The following is an 11,490-nucleotide window of genomic DNA, read 5'->3' as shown; positions in this document are numbered from 1 at the left end:
CAGACTAGGACTGATACTTGATATTTTAGAATGATTTTATATTTTTGGGGAGGAGGGCGATAATGCTATTATGCTTATTAAATTTTTAAGGAGTCCCTCCCCGGTATGTATCTTTTTCAAGCTACATACTAAAATCTTTAAAGATTAACTATGATTTGCTTCAAAATAATTGGGGCCGGGGGTGAAGTGGGTGGAGTGTAGTTGCAGCTAGATGAGTCATTCATTATACTATTTTGATCTACGAGGGCTCGTTATACTGATATTCATGCTTTTGTATACACAGTACATACATTTTCACTGAGGTTGTGGCTGTGTGGAATATAAAAAAGGGATGTAAAAGGATAATAAAAAGTTTTTTAAAAGTGAGGAGGGTCTCTGTTGGTTGATCAGTGGAATAGGAATATTCTAGGTGCTTTGCTCATATTAGCTCATTTTAATCTCACAAATACCAAATGAGGTCGGTGTTATCGTTATCCCTGTTTTACAGATGAGGGACTGAGGCACAGACAGGTCAAGTGAGTTGCCCAAAGTCACTTGACCAGTTAATGATCAAGTTAATGGCGGGGCCAGGATTTGAACTCAGAGAGTCTAGCTCCAGGCAGTCTAAGCCCATGATCTTAAGCAGCTGTTATCTCCTAAACTGGTAAAGTTGGTTCATCTGTCTTTATATCTGGTTACCACAGGGATGATGCGCACTGTGCAGTCCTGCATCTCGAGCTATGCTGTTGGCAGAGACTGTCTTGTCTTTGCAGGTTCCTATGCTGTGAGGCATTCTAGCATGAGATGGGCCAGCTGACTAAATGGATTTTAAGGTCATGTCTAATTATGAGATTTTATGATTCTAAGTAGTTTTCTCTCCTACTAGAGTGACTGCTCAGGAGCTATGAAGGCCACTAGGAGAGAAATCAGTAACCCAGGATGAGGCAGCACAGGGCAGGGGATTCACAGAGCCTACAGTTCCTCAAGAAGGGCCCTTCTCTCCCTTATCCAACCCTAGCCCTGCAGAAGGCTGTCTGGGGAACCACATACCCTCTGTTTTCCAGGTCAGACAATTGGTTTGAATATTTGCAAAATGTTTTCTTCGGCTTCTGGGTATAAACCTGGTTCCCTTCATGAAGACCCACTCCTCTCTTCAAGGAGATAGACAGTGCCTGCAAATGCCCTGCTTTCCAACACTGCAGTTCCTCCAAGTTGGACTAAACCGTTCCCAAACTGTAATCTTGCCAGGAGCTCAAATTTGAATACCTGCCCTTCAAGAATACAACTACATTTCTCTATATCCTAGATCTTCCCTTTCTTTGAAAGACCCTTTGCTCTTTTGCCTTACAAACTTCTTTGAGTAGAAGGGTTTGGGGGCCACATCCAAAGGAGCTGAGCAAGTAGCTTCAAAGGGCTCTGAAACTTTGCAGGTGCACTGGCTTTATCAGCTCTAGGAAGTAGAGATGAGTTCACGTGCAAGGCTGCTTTTTTTTTTTTCAGATTGGGGACAATCTCATAGATTGGCTGACACATATGTCCTATTTTTCCTAACTCAGAGCTATCTTTGGAGCATGCCAAGAGTCAATTTCAACTCTCTGTTTGGATAAGATGGAGGTTTCAAAGGAAGGTTTTCCTTGGCAAAATGTATGTCTTGGCTGGAGCAGTCTGATGATGAAAATACCCAAGACCAAAGGCTAGGCAGGGCTGCTTCCAATTACTGGAGTTGCACTCTTTGGGAAGAGGCCTCGTGACATGACTTGGATTGGGAGCAGACAGTGTTTCAATTGGCAAGCCAGGGGAAAAAGAAAGAGATCATTTCCCTGCTATTTAGTGGACTTTCCCAATTATGGAAAGGTAATTTAAGTCTTTGGTGATTTTGGAAGTCTTTCTACTGGAAAATTCCCATTGAGTTTTGGTATTTGACTTATTCTGGAGCATTGAGCATGGTATGGAGGGAGCAGACTCTAAGTTTTCTGGGGGCTTGAGAGGAATTCTCAGGCAGATGGCACTGGAAGAAGGGTTGCCTGGGATTTGCCCAGATGTCTCCGAAGCAGGCTCTGGCTTTTCATGTGACGTGAGCTCATTACCAACCAAAGAAGAGAAACCTGGGCTGCTGGCAAAGAACAAGTCAGAAATCTCTTCAAGGTTGAAAACCCAAAGAAGTTTAAGTAAAGTCAATAGAAAAGGAACTCAGAGGTGGAGAAGGTGGGGGAAGAACAGTATTTCTCCCTTTTTGAGCTGGAAGCTGGGACAGGAGGAACAACTCTTTTGAGTTGCTGCCTGGGCATTTTACAGGCTGACAACCCTGCTCACTCTGAGTCTGGACATTTAGATAAGGACCCGAGCTTAGGATTCCTGCCCCAAGTTCCCGCTTTGCTTTTCCTGGGGCACCTTTTAAAATAACCACTTAGAGTTGAACCCATGAAAAGTTAGTGACCTCCATCCCAACCGCCATATAAGTAATAGGTGCTTGCTACCCTGCTCTCTATTTTCTGCTCACCTGCCTGTGACCTGTGACCTGGGACGCAGGGATGAAGGACTGCCCTTGCCTAGGCTCATTTTGCGCCCCCCTCCCCATTTCTGGGATCTGTAAGTAACAAATTTTGCCACTTTACTTCCTTTGTGTGGGTTTATTGAAATTGCACCTTCAATCAAAAGGACCACGGAGTTCTCACTGCCCTAAAGTGGGAGCTCTGATGCTGAGGGAGCTACTTGCTGACCACATATAGGTGTCTCCTCCTTCAGCAGGTCATATCTGCGTATTTCCAATTTTATTTTATACTTTATTCTATTTTGCTTTATTATTGAGGTGACATTGATTTATAACATTATATAAGTTTCATGTGTATAACATTATATTTTGGCTTCAGTATACCCTACAGTGTACTCATCACCGAAAGCTTAGTTTCCATCCATCAACACAGAATTGACCCCCTTTTTCCATTTCACACTCCCTCTGCCCCAACTTTACTCTCTGGTAACCACTAATGTGTTCTCTGCATCTCTGTGTTTTTGTTCTGTTTTATTTGTTTGTTTATTTATTTGTTTATTATTCCACATATGAGTGAAATCATATGGTATTTGTCCTTCTCTATCTGACTTATTCACTTAGAATAATACCATCCAGTTTCCTCTGCATTGTCACAAATGGTCAGACTTCATCTTTTTTTATGGCTGAGTAGTATTCCATTGTACATATAGAACACATCTTCTTTATCCATTCATCCATCGATGGGCATTTAGGCTATTTCCATACCTTGGCTACTGTAAATAATGCTGTGATCAACATAGGGGTACATATTTTTTTTGAATTAATGTTTTCATATTCTTCGGATAAACACCCAGAAGTGGAATTTCTGGATCATATGGTTGTCCCATTCTTAATTCTTTGAGGAAACTTCATACTGTTTTCCATAGGGGGTGCACCAATTTACATCCCCACCAACAGTGCATGCGGGTTCCCTTTCTCCGCATCCTTGCCAACACTTGCTATTTGCTGTCTTTTTGATCATAGCCATTCTAATGGTTGTGAAGTGATATAGCATTGTAGGTTTTTTTTGTCTGTTTGTTTTTTTTGCGGTACGTGGGCCTCTCACTGTTGTGGCCTCTCCCGTTGCGGAGCACAGGCTCCGGATACGCAGGCTCAGCGGCCATGGCTCACGGGCCCAGCCGCTGCAAGGCACGTGGGATCTTCCCGGACCGGGGCACGAACCCATGTTCCCTAAATCGGCAGGCGGACTCTCAACCACTGCACCACCAGGGAAGCCCAGCATTGTAGTTTTGATTGGAATTTACCCGAAGATTCATGCTATTGAACATTTTTTCATGTGTCTGTGGGCCATTTGTATGTCTTCTTTGGAAAAATGTCTATTCAGAGCCTCTGCCCAGTCTTTAATTGGATTGTTTGTATTTTTGTTGTTGATTTTCATATTCTTAGTTTAATACACCAATTCCAACTTCTGAACACACAAGCCCATGAAATTCTTTTGCTTCGCTGGTGATCCTCAGTCGCTGATAAGGGAGCTGATGTGCTCTGTCTAGACAACTCATGTCATGAAAGCCGCGGGGGGCAGGCCTTGCCCTTTGATCCTTGATACCACACTGCGCTCCCTTCTGAACTTCACAATTGTTGAGGTATTTGAAGGGAGAGGAGATGAGAAAACTTGGGCTAAAATAAGTAGTTCCCATTTTTAAAGTTTTTTTCTTCTTTTAATCTGTAAACAGCTGCATGTGGCTGAACAGCTGCGCATGGTCTCCCACCCGGGCCCCCATCTCCTTCAAAAGCCACGGACCTCCCAAAGTGGTCTAGACCTGTGGGTCTTCTAATTACCATCTGTCTGACCCTGGACAGGCCTCAGCCATCTCAGCTTTTGAAAAGGATGCAATACTTTTGTGCTTTGGGGCTCCCTTCCTAGGGGGTGAAAGTATACTGAATGAACCCGTGAATGGTCACCTTTAATAGAATCTAAGATAGACCTTTGATAAACAGTACATATTAGGAGCACAATTTCCCTTGTCCTGTTGCAAATGGAAAACGTCCAGATGAGCTGTCCTGACCATTTTCACATGGGCCGTGAATGGCTTGGTTATCAGTGGGATTACAGCTCCCAGTTCTGCCCTTGGCACAATGGCTACTTAATCAACGTTCCCAATAGAGATCTCATCCCAGCCTCTGCCATCTAGATGAGGAAATAGAAGGGGCCTTCTGTCTGCCTCTCTCCAGAGAACAGACTTCCTTGCAGCGGGAGGGGTGGGAGGGAAGAAGATCACCACCGATGCAGAGTTGCTGGAACCCATCTTACCATGATTGCTCCACCCACCACACTCCCTCCCTTGCCTACCTTCCCGGCACCCACCTCAGGCTTTCTGCAGCAGGAGGGGGAGAGTGTCTGCGAGGGATCAAACACTAGCAGGGTTGAGCAACTTCAAATTTAACTTCCTGAAAGGACACAAGAAACAGCAGCATCGTGGTGACAAAGCACTCCTCCTGAGAAAGACCCTGAGGGTGATGGTCCTTTGGATACAGATGGGAGGATGATAGAGCAGCAGGTCAGGCTCCTCTCAGCTCCTGTGAAGAGCCCAGCCATCCTGACAGCTCCATCCCTTCCTGCCTCCCCATCTTCCCTCATCCCAGACAAGGGCTCAGAAGCCAAAAGTATTTTCCATGCCCTTTGACCTTTCTCCTTACTCTTCTTCTCTAGGATCCAACCACCTGAAATCTTTGAACATGCTTGACTGGGACATGCCCACTCCCACTTTGGAAGCTTAGCCAGGTTGATTTCCACATTTGGAATGTCTCTGTCATTCCATTTTCCCAAAGCATGCCCTTCCCTTATTCTAAAATCTCTCTCTGTTTCATTTCCTCCTGGAGCTCAGATCACTCTTTCATATCTGCATCTGCAATAGGGCTCAATTTCTTATGACATCCCCAAAAATCAGAGCCCAGGGTGGCCTTGGAGATTATCCAACATATTCCTTTGGGGAAACTGAGGCCCAGAGAGGGGAAGGAACTTGTACAGTCATGCAACGGGGGACTGGTAGAGCCCTACTTACAACTCAGGGTTTGCATCTCCTGGTCCAGGACTCTTTCTTCTTGCTTCTCCTTTTCATGCATTTGACCCATCTTCCCTATCCATCTCTAAGCTTTCTGAGGGCAGTGCCCTCTCCTTCTTCTTTCCCAGGCTTCCCAGTGTCTACCACGATCAATACCTCACACTCTGGGCACATTATATGTTTTTAGAAGTTATCTACATTATTTCATTCCGTCCTCATAAAGATACTCTCCAACAGCAGCAGAGATAGAATGGGTTCCCTGTAATAGATGATGAAACTTGGATGCAGAGAATTCAATGGCTTGTTCAAGGACACCTAGGTACAACGGCTCATGTGGGATAGCAGAAGACCCTGGCACAAAATAACAATGCAGGCAGTGAAATGGATTGTTACCTAATAAGACCTGTGGCCAAAGGGAACTCTAATGCTCAGAGAAGATGATAGGGTTCTCATGGATCGGTGCACTGTCTGAGATTTCCCTGTGGTTCTCCATTCACTGGGTGCCTGATTCTGTTGTAATATGCTTTAAAAATGGCAATACTCAGCAGCATGGCTGGGCCAGGAAGAGGGAGGGGGCTTGCCATTAACACTGATTATGTAACAAACCCTAGCTCTTCCCTCCCAGCACCCCCACTCTCACACCATGTGCTTGCCTTGTGCAGATTTCCTGAGGGTTCCTAAGGGAATGCTATGATCCCAGACAGTGGGGCTCTTCTCCCCTCCCCGCTCCAGCCCCATTTGCACTGGGGGAAAGGTAGTCACATCATTTGCATTTATCACTGAGAACATACCGCCTTGTCTGTAGCTTTTAGTCTGACTGAATTGCTTTTCTGCTTCATGAGACACACAGCGCGGCAGCCCAGCACTCCCCTCTCCTCCTCACTTCAACAGCGTCGGGCCGTAACCCACATTGCTCTCCCTCGCATTTATCATATTGATCGTATAAGAAATAGATCATAAGCAGAATGAAATTACCGAATGCAATGATCTGGGGCATCCTATGGACCAGATCAATCTTGGGGCAGCCAGGAAAAAAGTCCCTTGCTGTGATGTTTTCCAAAGTTGATTTTCATTGCAAAAAGAAATCTCCATCAACTGAGGCACCCTGGAGGGGAAAGTCTGCTGTCCTGACAAGGGGTGTGTGTGTGTGTGTGTGTGTGTGTGTGTGTGTGTGTGTGTGTGTGTTTGAGACAATGAGAAAGAGAGAAAAAGAGAGAGAGACAGAGAAAATAGAAGTTTGATAAGCCTCATAAGGCTTGTTCATTAGGAAGGAGATTTCCTTAGCTAGAACTCATTTGAGATGGATGTTTGAGGTTCTGGTTGTAACAGTATCCATCTTCCCTTGCCTACTCCAAACTGTTCTTGTGTGTACGTTGCAGGGGGAGGTGGGTATGGAGCAAGTTAAAACTCTTTCATGTTCAGAAGACCATCAAAGACCCTTTCTAATCTCCTGTGAACGCCTGGATTGAGAGCCGCCTGTCTTTGTCACCCTGGCCCCAGTCTGTGAATTTGCAGTGTCAGTGGGGGACTGGAGTTTTAGCAGCACAGTTTATATAAGACAGTGAGGGGTTTATTTATAAACTGCTCCTTGAAAACATAAGCTTGAAGCTTCCCTCCCACCCCCTCCCCCTGACCTGAAGCTCCAAACATGACCTCTGGCATAATAACTTTCTCCCCATCTGGAGACAAGGTTGGTGAGTTCAGCTGAGACTGGAAACCCTAGTGAACAAGGTCCCTGGAAGCCTGCCACCAGCTCAGACTGAAGCAGAAACCTACAGTGGGAATGTGGTCCAAGGCCCCGGTCACCCCCTTCCCACTGTGAAATCCATCCCCAGACACTGAGACTCAGGGCTATTGGCTTGGCAACATTCGTCATGCCAATAAACTCATTGAAATTGAAGAAACCAGAGGAGAGAAGGAGAGCAGGGAATGGAAGGGGGTGAGGAGGGAGTGAGGGAGGAGGGTGTGCAGAGAACAGCAGGGAAGAGGGGCTGCCCCAAGCTCTCCTGTGAGCTTAACGGCAGAGACGTCATGGATGCCAAGCAGCTGAGTTCAGGCAGAAGCCAAGTCTCAGCCGTGAGTAGATCCCCCTCCCAACCCCCAAGCCATCTCCCTCTGTTCCCTGTCTCTGCTCAAGCTTCTACACTCACGGAAATATCTCTGGAAACCTTCCCAAGGGGCAAAAGGCCAAGAAAAACCACGTGCGCTCTCCCTCTCTCTCTCTCACACACACACACACTTCTATCAGTGAGACGATGAAAAAGAAAACATCGCAAAATATATCCACCAGGACTACGGAGAAATACACCAGCCACTCAGAACATGCTGAAGCCAGAGGAGACCCAGGCTGGGTTGAAGAGTGCAATCACGGGGCAGAGCCAGACTCCTGCTAGCACCACCTTCCCCATCCTAGTCTGCTTGGGTGCTACTTCCTGCCCTGGGAATAGCCCCTGGACTTTCGTAGCTTCCTAGAGTTACCATGCTTCTAAGAATCCATCCGGGCTAGCTCAGTATTGTTTTTCCCTGATGGAAGACCGAGTCTCCTGATCTTGAAGACCCCGGAAATGGTGAAAGCCGAGTTTCACAGCCCTCATCAGCAGGGAAGTCCCCTTGTTCGCTTATATTGTAGCCTTGGCCATTTCCTCGTCTCTTCCAGAATTGGTCACCACCTTGCACACCAGCACATCAGAGCCCTGCAAGTACTTGATGAGGGGAGACTGCCGGGCTGCACTCTGGCACCTCTGGACAAAACAACTTCTGCTTCCCTAACCTCATCTCCAGCCTGTCAATTTCAAAAACTGTCTTTCCTTCCCAGAGGTCCTATACTATTCTTCTGGCTCCTTTCTTGCCTCTTGCTTGATATTTTTCCACGGCCAGTGACGACCTTGCTTGTCTGTTACCTAAGCCTGTCTCATTCACTCGCTTGCCTTCCTCCCCCTCCTAGAGGAAATTTATACTAATTTTAAGTTAGTCAAAGTGAGGGCATGATAGAGAGGGTGGCAGAGAAGGAGACCACACAGTTTTTGGTCAGTAATGCAAGACCGTTGAAAGTTTCCAAGACCTTGGCTTTTTGAAAGCTGGGTTGGGTTAGAAGAGGATATTAACATAGGTAAGAACCATAATATGAATTTAGGAGGGGCTTTTTTACTTTTCAAAGAGAATTTATTTCATTATTGCTGATAATTCTGTTGGTTCCCCATCAATGATATCATTCCTGTTGCTGCTTGTCCCAAGGCTGGTCAAAAGTTTGGGTTTTTCAGTGCAGTCCCATCTTGCCTTCTGATATGCATGAAAAAGTGATGCCTTCTTGGCCAGGGGTGGATTCCTGGATACTTGCTGGCAAACAACCTCATGTTGCAGAGGGAGAAAAACATCCTATGCAGGGATTTGGCGAACATGTGTCATGTATAAGCAGACAACTGTATGTAGTGTTTGCTGGGTTTGCACCAGCTGAGAAAAACTACATGGACTCAGAGATTAAAAGGCATGAAGGGCCAGAGGTGGGGTGGGGTGCAGGAATATTCCCCAATGACTCCACAGGAACCTTTTTTATCAGCTGGGGTTAATTTGAGACAAAAGGCTGGTACTGTGAGCATGGATTTTCCGCCCTGTCCTGGGCCTGATGGATCCATTCCCTTAATGAAATGAGCACAGTTTATTTTACCAACTCTAATTATGTGAAGAATGAGTGTCAGATTTCTTTATCCTTTTGCTGGCCCTGAATCCAGGCCAACCTCACAAGCCTTACATGCAGTGAGGCTAATGGAGCTTTTATTCCAATGAGTTGAGAGCCAACCCACCTTCGTAGAGAGAAGAATATCTTTTTTTTAAAAAAGGAGAAAGAAATACTTAATGTTTGTCTGGTGGATGAAAAATTTCACAAGATAAATTAACGTGTTTTCTGGCTGAATGGAGAAACCGGGGCAGGATGGTAGAGATAATTTTCCTAGGACTCAAAATGATTTACCTTATCTCTGTGTTCTTTAGACAAGAGGTTCCATTTATTTAGTCATTTATTTTATTAATTTTCTGAAGATATCCCTCCCTGCAGCCACCACCAACACAAAGCCACAGCACTTGACACAAGGAGCTCGGGATTGGGGGGAAGACCGGATCCCACCTGCCATTCATCCAGTCATTGATTCTTTCCTTTAACGCTTGTGCCTGGCACAGGCCACAGGCTGCAGAGACAGCAGTACTCAGATGGAGATGGTCTCTGTCCTCACAAAAATGCAATCTAATGGGAGACATAGACTCATAAACAAGTGAGTACCATTCTCTGTGTTAAATGCTATGCTATCAGAACTCTCTCTATCACCTACATACCCCAATGGGCTTTGAGGAGACCTAGAGAGACCATCCAGTTCAGTAGTTTTCCAAAGGGATGATTCTGCTCCCCATGAGACATTTGACATCTGAAGATATTTTTCGTTGTCATACTGGGGGAGGAGTATTGCTGGTATGTAATCGATTGAGGCTAGGGATGCTGCTAAACATCCCACCATGCACAGACAAACTCCCTATGGCAAAGAATCATCCAGCCCAAAGTGTCAAGAGGGCCAGCATTGACAAACTCTGCCCTAGTCTGTCCTCTTGCCTTAAGACTGTCCTGTGCTGTCTTTCCACACTGGAAACTATGCTGCTTCTGTCACACCTCCCTGTTTTATGTGGCTGGTCTCTGCACAGGCACTGCTATAACAGCCTGAGAGAGGGAATTTCCCTCTGCTCTGCTGTCATAACTAGAGATAGAACTATATTTTAAAAGTAGCATCAAGGAGTAAAATTATTTATGTGAGGTGGTAAAAATAGCCTTAGGAGAGCATCGCAACCTCAGAGTGAGGTATATGAAAAAATACAATCCTGCCTGGATGCTTCCCATGCCTTTTTTGTGGGACTTTCTACCACACACCCAGAACTCCTCACTTGTAGAGTTGTTGGCAGTAGAAATAATATGGGATGAGGTTGAGTCCTTAAATAGTTTCCCTTTTTCATGCCCCAACCATTATCTGAATGTTTGTAAAAAGACTGCCAAGGCTTTCTCTTCAGATCTTCATGTAACTGTATGTTACGTACCACGGAGTTATTTTTGAGCAATTAAGGCTCCCCATGCCAGATTTTCTCATCATCTACCAAAGGCATAAAGAGGGGGCCTTATGTCTGGCTTTCCTGGGGAAGCAGATGGCACTCTGAGTACTGGCAGGAGACAGGTGTGATATTTCAGGGGCCGGAGGGCTTGTCTGGCGTCCTATGCAAATCTGGCTCCATTTTGCATCCCTCCCAGGAACTACAACCAAATGGAGTCTGCTCTTACATCCGTGTCTGTGTGTGTGTGTGTGTGTGTGTGTGTGAGAGAGAGAGAGAGAGAGAGAGAAAGAGAGAGAGAGAGCACGTGCGAGAGAGGAGTTGACTGTGAAGGAGGTGTATCTATGTGTGTATTGGGGTAATCGAGACCAACTATACATTTTGTAGATGAGAACAAAATAATTCTTAGGTAGTAAGGAAAGCTGTTACTTTATCCTGATCTAAAAAAAAACTGCACAAGAAAAGATGGATAAGTCCCTCAGGGTAATGTCTCTGGGAGGACAGTATGTAATTCTCCCTTTAACTTGATCAGCTTCTGAGTCTGCTCCCAAGTGCTGCACTGACCAGAGTTTTCTTACTTCCTAACACACAGAGATGAAGGCTCCCTTATTTGCAAGATGCTGAGACCTCTGAGTGACTAGCTTAGCTGCTGAGAGTCAGAAAGAGGCTTGGCTGATCAGTGCTGATGAATTCTTACACGTAGGTCATAGGTTAACCAGAGTTGTAATTAGTGATTTGTGTTAATTGGCTTAACCTGGCTTATATGTACTGTATTCCTCTTTAGTGAGGGCACTGTGTGAAGGTGACCACATGCCAAAGCTTTTTCAGAACAGCCCCAATTTTAAATGTTTTCTTTTTTTCTTATATTTTCCAAAG

Source organism: Phocoena sinus, chromosome 1 (genome assembly GCF_008692025.1).
Source record: "Phocoena sinus isolate mPhoSin1 chromosome 1, mPhoSin1.pri, whole genome shotgun sequence".
NCBI classification, from domain to species: domain Eukaryota; kingdom Metazoa; phylum Chordata; class Mammalia; order Artiodactyla; family Phocoenidae; genus Phocoena; species Phocoena sinus.
This window is presented reverse-complemented; position numbering follows the sequence as displayed.